Source organism: Cajanus cajan, chromosome 4 (genome assembly GCF_000230855.2).
Source record: "Cajanus cajan strain Asha chromosome 4, NIPB_CcT2T_4, whole genome shotgun sequence".
NCBI classification, from domain to species: Eukaryota; Viridiplantae; Streptophyta; class Magnoliopsida; order Fabales; family Fabaceae; genus Cajanus; species Cajanus cajan.
The window spans coordinates 27,334,000-27,342,730 of record NC_138520.1 but is presented as its reverse complement, the minus strand read 5'-3'; positions in this window follow the sequence as shown (position 1 = coordinate 27,342,730).

Genomic DNA, 8,731 nt, shown 5'->3' with positions numbered 1-8,731 from the left:
ATTAATCCAAAATGATTTGATACTTCATTTTTATAAAACAAAATTGATGTAATATATTCATTTCAGAATACACTAAAATATGAACACTTTGATTACCTTCTAGTTGTTGTTCAATTTTAACAAAATTTGATATACATGTATAAAGTGATATGAACTTTCAATTTAACGGTTGTATTTACAAAATTCACATTTAATATAAAATTATTGAGTGGCGTAATACTTAGTAAAAGTTACATCGGTATATTATAACCCCCTATATTATATATATATATATGTGTGTGTGTGTGTGTGTGTGTGTGTGTGTGTGTGTGTTTGTAATTTTAAGCTTATTACTTCTAGAAAATAAAATTTTTTTTTTTCTTCTAAAATATAAAACTACTATTTATGTTAAATAAACTAATATATGCACTAATTATTTAATAGAAAACTCATGAAACACACAAATATGAAAATATTCACACTTGAACTTGCTTACTATAATTTTAAAGACAATATACTAACATCTCTAAGTAGTTTATAAATATTTAAAAATAAATATTATTTATTTAAAATAATTGTTAAGATCGAAAATATTAATTTTAGAAGGTTTAAATATATTTTAGTCCCTATAAGATAGGTGATTTTGATTTTGGTCTTTGTAAATTTTTTTCTTTATTTTTCATCCTTGTAAGATTTATAAAGATTGTTTCGTACTTGTAAAATGAGTAAAATATTTTTCTTTGATTTTCATCCCTCTAAACTATAAATTCACTAGTTTGATTATTTTAAGGTAGATAAATAATATTTATTTTAAAAAACTAAAAAAAACTAGAGGTTTTAAATATCAATACGATAATAGTACGTAATTGTTGTAGGTGTCACCTAAGATAATTATTTATCTTTCTTTTAAAGAAATAAAAAGTAGTTAAAAATGACTACATAAAAAATAAGAATTAAAAATAAAAATTTCAATTTTAGAAAATGAAAATAAGAAATTAAAAATAAAAAATTAAAATAAGAAATTAAAAATAAGAATTAAAAATAAGAAATTTATGACAGATTTAAATTTTCGTTGGAAATTTCTGACGCAAAAATAAATCCTTCAGAAATTTCTGACGGAAATATCCGTTGGAAAATATAAATTTTCCGACGGATCGATATCCGTCGGAAATTTGCGGTTTTCTTGTAGTGACATAGTTATACATAAAATGTTTGTTATGGTTTCCTTATAAATCCAATACTTCTGTTTAACCATTTATTTACTTTTTTTGTGCAGATCAGATGGCTACTTCTCAAGTAGAGATGGAATAAATCTTGGCTAAGAAAAAAAATGAAATGTTAAGGCCCCAAGAGCAACTTCTACCATGGAGACCAACTCTCTCCTCAATGTAGACACCTAATTTCGTCCGAACCTGTAAACAAGGAAATGGACTTTTATTATGAAGGAAAGGAGTTCTCGAAGCATGGAAACAACATATTATGACATTAAAGGGCCTAAAGCCCAACAGGTTTGATTAGTAGCCTGGAATTGGCCATTCTAAAACTGAAACGGGCCGTTTCAAACTACTAAAGGACCTGAAAATCCTAGCTGAGAACGGGTCATTCTAGCATAGGTTGTTATGAGTCAAGTTCAAGTCTGGAATGGACCGTTCTAGCATCAGAACAGGTCGTTCCTTGTTCAAATTTAACATAACGAACAGACCTAGAATGGGCCGTTTCGAAACTGAAACGAGCTGTTCCAGTCAGTTTTGACGTCTATAAATAGTAGACTCAGGCACTGCTCTAGAGGCCGAAAAAATTCATCTAGAAAGTCTCATATAGTTTGAAATTTCTTTCTCCCTTCCCTCCTTTATTTCTTGAGATTTTTTGAGGCATATTGTAATGTGAAAGGCAGCCAAAAAAGCCTAGAAATCCCCAAATTTGAAGACCTAATAGAGTTCAATTAAGAGGTATTTCAACTAATATTCTTCTCTCCATTATCTCCTTTACCTTAATAAATATCGCTCTAAATAAATAATCAGCATGTAGATATCTTAGGACAAACTAGGTAATTTATATTTCAAACATGTAAATAATTATTAATAAAAAGGGATCTAATATTTAATCCATTAGTTCTTATCATGTTAGCTTCATCATAGGGTATCAATTTAGAGTGTTGTAGGGGGTGCTTAATACCCTCTCTACACGTAACTGACCCCCGAACCTAATTTTGATTGTTAAGGCCATTATTAGACTTTTAAAAATCTTTTCTTTTTCCAATGTTTTGAGTAAAACATTTTTGGCGACTCAATGAACCATTTTTCAAAACTATTATTTAAGGATTAGTTTGGTTTTTGGGCATTCCCTAATTAATGAGATTTTTCAAAAAGGTAGTCTAAACCATTGGTCGTAAGATCGAAATTTTTCGGGTTACGATAAATGGTGACTCAACTAGGGAAGTTTAAAGAAAGTTAGGCCCAAATAAATGATGAAGTTAACAAAATAAAAATTAATAATTTAAATATATGATCCCCTTTACTTTGTTTCTTTTATTGTTTGGCTTTGATAATTGTCTGTATGCTTAAAATCTCGCACATGTTTGAATAAACAATTGTAGAAAAACCATAGCTCACAACAATCCCCCTACACCCAGGGGCATGAACGCGTAAACATAGGGAGTGGTTGATGTACGACAGGCCCAAGTATTGCCTTACAGCCTGCGAGCCTTGTCGAAAATCACACTCAAGGTGATAATTGGTTACTCTAGCCCGAAATACTACCACAAACCTTAGAGTTTGCCAAGTGTCGATGACAGAGGTACTAGATCCCCATAACGGGGGCACCTTGGGAGCCTTTAAAGACTAGTGTGCACTTTCTATGACAAGGACCACAACCCAAAATTAGAACGCGATCATTCGTGGGTGTATGTCGTTTGAGCATATGGTTGTTACACTGTTGTCATTTCAAATCATCTGTTTGTCTTTTTGTCATAATTCCCCTTTAAATAATAGTATGCAAAAATGTACGTCATACATGCACGTAGGACTAGGAAGGAATTTTTGACAATAACAAAAAAAATCAGTGTAACCTTTGTCACATCGTAAAATATTACGAAAAGGAACACCGATGACCCACCTTCATAAGGACAAGGCATCATTTTTGTTAGGAATCTCCTTCAAATATATCCAATCGAAAGGCCTAATAGAAGTCTATCATTGTCCCTCGAAGGTGGCTTTTCAACACTCCGTACTCACAAAGACCCAAAGAAAAAAGAGGCTATGGAATCATTAGAGGAAAGAAATCGCGAGCTGAATGAAGAGCTTAGACAGCTCAAGGAACAAATGGCATGAATGTGGGAAACTATGAACAAGCTCCAGAACAACGATAATAGTGCCAGTAACGTCGATGATGCTTTCAGGGACCATCTGAATGCCTTGGTGTAGGATATCCAATTCCCGACCAAGTTCAAAACCCCTGACTTCCAAAAGTACACCGGATCTAGTTGTCTTAAAAGACATCTGATGATGTACTACAGGAAGATGGTCACCCACATAGGCAATAAGAAGCTCCTGATTCATTATTTTCAGGAAAACTTATCGGACACGACCCTCAACTGGTATATATAGTTGGAGGGAGGGAAGGTTCATATGTGGAAGTAACTTGCCGATTCTTTTCTTCAGCGTTACAAGTATAACATCGACCTTATCCTCGATAGATCCGACATGCAAGGGTTAAGCAAGAAAGGGGATGAGCCTTTCAAAGCTTACGTGCAAAGGTGGAGGGAGTTTGCTGCACAAGTAGAGCCCTCGCTCTCCGATAAGGAGATGGTGACAATGTTCATCAACTCTTTAAGTGGGCCTTATTATGACAAAATGATAGTGAACACTTCGACCCTGTTCGCCAATATAGTCACCATAGGTGAAAGGGTCGAACAAGGCCTAAAGAGCAAGGGAATAGGGAAGACCCCAATGAACTATGACTCCAAGAAATCTTATGGGAAGAAAAATGAAGAGGGGGTCAATGCTGTCACTATAGCAACCGGTCTCACAAAGAATCGGGGCACGCCACAAACTAAACCATGGAAGGAGAGGGCGATGGACAAGATTTCTACCACGTATGCGGATTTGCTGTCTCAACTTTTGGAAACCTCGATGCTAGTGCGACTTCCACCACTAAAAAAATTCAGGAGCATTGTGATTATCATTTCGGTTCCCCAGGATATTCAGTGGAGCGGTGCAAGGCCTTACAAGTTCACGTATAGGGGCTTATAGATGCTGGGTGGTTAAAGTTTGACACTAACACACCCAATATCGACAAGCAGCCAGTCCCTAAGCATGAGGAGTAATGACCATGAGGTGGTGTTGGTGAAAGGCTGCCAAGATAAAGGTTCCATTAGAGGTTTTTTTGTTAGTTCACTTTATTTGTCATCTTTTTACCCACAACTCTCGCCCGAGGTTGTGGGTTTCCACAATAAAAGGGCATGTAATGATTTTTTAATATAATAAAGAACGTTGTTTCTGTAAACTTTGTCTACCTTTCTTTCTTCTCTTTCTTTCTTGTTTTTCATGCATTAAGATTCAAAATCTAAATACAGAACTTAAAGGAAGTAAACATGACTAAGGTGGAACAAAATTGAACAAAATCCAAACTTGTGTGACACATCGCTTGAACCTGAGGAGAATTTGTCCCCCGAGATGCAAAGATTAATGGAGCAAGAGAATCAGATAATCCAACCTCACCAAGAGGAAATTAAGAGAATCAATTTGGGACAAGAAAAAGATAAGAAGGAGATGTCGATCGACACAAAGATCAAAGAGGAAGTCAGAAGCTAACTAATCAGCCTTTTAAAGGAATACGTCAACATTTTTACTTGGTCTTACCATGACATGCCAGGACTGGACCGTGAAATCATTGAACACAAATTGCCCATAAAAAGCGGGATCCCTCCTGTAAAACAAAAGCTCCAAAGAGTCAAACTCGAATGGTCCCTCAAGATAAAGGAATAAGTCCAAAAATAGTTAGATGCTGGATTTTCGATCGTATCTCGATACCTCGAATGGCTTTCAAACATAGTTCTCGTGTTAAAGAAAAATGGGAAGGTACAAGTTTGTGTGGACTATCGAGACCTAAATCGAGCTAGTCCTAAAGACGACTTCCCATTACCCCACATCGATGGACTTGTGGACAATACATCCACGAACACTATTTTCTATTTCATGGACAGATACTCGAGATATAATCAAATCAACATGGCTATTGAGGATCGCAAGAAGACCTCTTTTATCACTCCTTGAGGCATGTTCTGTTACCAAGTGATGCCATTCAATTTGAGAAATGTTGGAGCAACTTATCAAAGGGCTATGGTTACTCTATTTCATGACATGATCCATAAGGAAGTGGAGGTGTATGTAGATGACATGATTGCTAAGTAAAAAATTGAAAATGATCATCTCATTCACCTAAAAAAATTATTCAATTGACTCCTTAAGTACAAACTGAAGCTAAACCTTACCAAGTGTACTTTTAGAGTCCAAACAAGAAAGCTCCTAGGATTCATCGTTAGTGAAAAGGGTATAGAAGTGGATCTAGATAAGGCCAAAGCCATCATAGAGATGTCACCCCAAAGACAAAAAAAGAGGTTAGATGATTTCTTGGAAGGGTGAATTACATAGCTCGTTTCATATCTCAATTGACCGATACATATACTCCCATCTTCAAATTACTTCGAAAGAATCAACCAATGGAGTGGAATGAGCAATGCCAAGTCGCTTTTGATTGGATCAAGAAATGTCTCACAAATCCACCAATATTGATGCCTCCTATCGAAGGGAAACCTCTCATTCTGTATCTCGCTGTCTTAGAGAAATCCATGGGATGTATGTTGGGTCATCTATGTGAAACAAATAATCAAGAAACAACTATCTATTACCTAAGCAAGAAGTTTACTGACTACGAGGCTCGATATTCGCCTTTGGAAAAGACATGTTGTGCTTTGGTACGGGTCGCACAACGGTTAAGGCAGTATATGCTGAGGCATACCACCCAGTTGATATCAAAAATGGACCTTATCAAGTATCTACTTGAGAAGTCCGTACTCATCGGGAGGGTCGCCAGATGGCAAGTACTACTATTAGAATACGACATCGTCTATGTTTCACAAAAGGCAATCAAAGGTAGTGTTCTGGCCGACTACCTAGCAAGTGGACCGACCAGTGAAGAGCGTGCGATGAAGGATGATTTCCCTGATGAAGAAATTTTGGCCTTGGGAAATGATGAAGAAAAACAAAATCAGAAAGAATCTTAGTCCATGTTTTTTGACAGCCTCTAATCTAATGGGACATGGGATAGGCATCATACTGATGTCATCCCTGTGACACCCTCTACCCAAGGAAAACATATTCCAGTGAGGACAAGATTAGACTTTGAATGCACTAATAACTGGCCGAATATGAAGCTTGCATATTGGGTTTACAAGTCTCCCTCGACAACAACATCACCAAACTAGAAGTCTACGATGACTCATCTTTGGTGATACATCAGTTAAGGGATGAATGGGAAACGAGGGATCACAAATTAATCCCCTACCAAGAATATATACATGGCTTGATGTCCTAATTTGAATCTGTCGACTTTGAACATACCCCAAGAGAAGGGAATCAGTTGGAAGATGCCCTAGCCACTTTATCCTCCATGTTCACCATAGAAGAAGGATGTGAAATGCCAGTCATCAAAATCAAATGATATAAGATACATGCTCATTGTTGCATGCTGGAAGAAAAAGATGATGGCAACCCTTGGTATTTTGACATCCAACAATATATCGATGGAGGGAAATACCCGATTGGGGCCTCTAACAATGATAAGAAAATGATCAAACGAAGGGCTGTCAGATTCACACTCCATGAGGGCATCCTATACAAGAAAAGCTTTGATTCGGTCCTATTGAGATGTGTCGATTAAGAGGAATCTCAATCTCTAATGAAGGAAATCCACAAGGGGACTTTTGATACCCACATGAAAGGACAAGTCATGGCCAGAAAGATTATGAGGTTAGGATATTTATGGTCGACCATGGAGAAGGACTGTATCTCGTATGTCAGGAAATGTCAGAAGTGCAAGATATATGCTGATAACATTCAAGTCCCACCCAGTGAGCTCAATGTAATGGCATCACCTTGGCCATTCTCAATGTGGGGCATGGATGTCATTGGACCCATTGAACCCAAAGCCTCGAATGGACACAAATTCATTCTTGTAGCCATAAACTACTTCACTAAATGGGTCGAAGCCATGTCATATGCACATGTAACCCGTAAAGTATTAGTCAATTTCATCAAGAAGAACATAATATGCCAATATGGAATCCTTGATAAAATTATAACAGATAATAGATCCAACCTCAACAACAAGATGATAACCAAATTGTGTGACTCCTTCAAAATTCAACATCATAACTCCTTCCCTTATAGACCAAAGATGAACGGGGCGATTGAAGCAACCAATAAGAACCTTAAGGTGAATTTGAGATGTCCATGATGGGAGAGCTTACATTTTTCTTGGGATTACAATTTAAGAAAATGAGTGATGGTATCTTTATATGTCAAAGAAAGTATTGCAATGAGTTATTGGAAAGGTTTGGTATGGATGGTTGTAAGGAGGCTGCAACACCAATATCAAACTCATGCAATCTTGACCTGGATGAGAAAGAGATAGTTGTTGACAATTCAAAATACAAAGGTATTATTGGATCACTTTTATATTTGACAGCTAGTAGACTTGATATAATGTTTGCTATGTGCTTGTGCAAGATTTTAGGCTAATCCAAAAGAGTCTCATATGAAGGTTGTTAAGAGAATACTTAAATATCTAAGAGGAAAAATGAATGTAGGACTATGGTATCCAAAATGAGTCTCACTAAGTCTGATAGGATATTCAGATTCAGACTATGCTAGGTGTAGACTTGATAGGAAGAGTACAAGTGGTACTTGTCACCTACTTGGAAGTGCACTTGTCTCATGGCATAGCAAAAAGCAAGCATGTGTTGCTTTAAGCACAGTTGAGGCTGAGTACATAACCGTAGGCAGTTGTTGTGCACAAATCCTCTGGATTAAACAATAATTGAAAGATTATGGAACTGGACTTAACAAGATTCCCTTAAGATGTGATAACACAAGTGTAATTAATCTCACCAAAAATCCAATCCTACCTTCAAGAACAAAACATATAGAAATAAGACATCATTTTTTAAGAGACCATGTTCAAAAGAATGATTGTGGTAGATTTTTTTGAGACAAATAAACAAATGGATGATATATTTACAAAACCACTACAAAAAAAAAGGTTTAATCAACTAAGAATTGAACTTGGTATAATTAATGAGTCTTGCTTGGATTGATTGTAAATTTGCACTTGAATGTAATTGTTTGAATGAAATTTGATTGATATGTGTATAAGGCATTGAAATATGGTTAATAAAAGAGTTTTTTTAAGAGTTGAAAATGAATTAGAGAAGTTCTATAAGGTTTAAAGAAGTAAAAGTTTCCCTGAAATAATTGATTATTTTAAAATATAATCGATTGTTGTAAGTAAGACTACACAAATAATCGATTATCCTGCAAATAATCGATTATCTAGAAGGATTTGAATTCCATAAGTCTCTAGAATAATCAATTATTTGGGCAAATAATCGATTATCTGGGAAGAGAGAAACTTTGAGTCTTTGTAATAATCGATTATTTGGGAAATAATCGATTATCTAGGTAAGTTAGAAGGA